Source organism: Eimeria maxima, genomic scaffold (genome assembly GCF_000499605.1).
Source record: "Eimeria maxima Weybridge genomic scaffold, Emw_scaff371, whole genome shotgun sequence".
NCBI classification, from domain to species: domain Eukaryota; phylum Apicomplexa; class Conoidasida; order Eucoccidiorida; family Eimeriidae; genus Eimeria; species Eimeria maxima.
The window spans coordinates 19,488-20,956 of NW_013563826.1; positions in this window are offsets into that span (position 1 = coordinate 19,488).

Here is a 1,469-nt window from a genome sequence, read left to right on the forward strand (position 1 = left end):
CCATGTACCATGGGGGGCCCCCAGGGAAGGTGACTATATTAGGAGGGGGGCCCCTAAGAAGAAAGGGCATTCAATACAAGAATAAACCCTTTTTTATTTTATTAAAGAAGTTATAACAAAAAACACACAAAAAAGAACAAATAAAGGGAGGATAAGGAAGCCTACACCCTAAAGCCTAAACCCTAAACCCTAAACCCTAAACCCCCGCCGGATAACCACCTTTGTTCCTGTATATAAGACTGGGCTAATTATACACCGCAAAAGAGAGAAAATCTTCTTTTAATTAAATAAAATTAAATTAAAAATAAATTATTTTTTATTTAATTAAAAAAAAAGAAATTAATTATTTAATTTAGTCAAGAGGGAATTACAGAAGGAACCCTCCTAACACCCGGTGGGAGGAGGGTGGTGGGCCCCCCGAAGGGGGCCCCCATGGGGGCCCCCATGCGGCCCCCCTATAAGGGGTATAAAGAGAGGGGAAGAATTGGGTAAAATAAATAAAAGGATTTATAAATAAAAAAGATAATAAAACATTTTATATTTATCCTTATAAGGAGGAGATAAATAATATATTAATACTGTTTATTAGGGGAAAAGGAATAAAATAATAATATACTTATTTATATTTAATTAATTATAATTAAATTAAGGATATAAATTAATTAGTTAATTTATTCATTTATTTAAATAAAGTAAAATTGTATTATAAGGATTAACAGGAAGCAGCAGCAGCAGCAGCAGAAGCAGCAGCAGCACCAATCTGTGCATAAGGTGCAGCAGTAGCAATTTGTGACGAATGCTTTGTAGACCGAAGTCTGCTGCTGTAAGCAGCTGCTGCTGCTGCAACTGCTGCTGCTGCTGCTGCTGCTGCACATGTAGTCACAAGCCCGTTACTTCGAGCTTGTACACCAGCAGCACCAGCAGCAGCAAAAGCAGCAACAGCAGCAGCAGCAGCAACAGCAGCAGCAGCAACAGCAACAAATACAACTCCTCCCCCATACACTCGCCGATTTAGCTCAGTCGGTAGAGCGCCAGCCTTTTAAGCTGGTGGTCGCGGGTTCGAGCCCCGTAGTCGGCTAAATATATTTATTTATTCATTTATTTATTTATTTACTTATTTATTTATTTATTTATTTATTCTCTCCTGTTACTATTAGGTTAATTAATAAGGAGAATTATTAATAACATTTATCTCCTCTTTTATAATTAATTAATTAATTAATTAATTAATTAATTAATTAATTAATTAATTATTCCCTTTTTTCTTAATAAACAGAGGTATAAAGGTTAAGAAAAAAAAAGGAAGGAAAAACAGGAAATAAAAAAAAAAGATAAATTATTATTAATATAATAAAAAAAATAAATAAAAACAAATAATTTTTATTTAAGAAGAATAAATATATTTATTTATTCTTTTTTTTATTTATTTATACTAATATTCATAGTACATCTTTATTATATTTATGTTA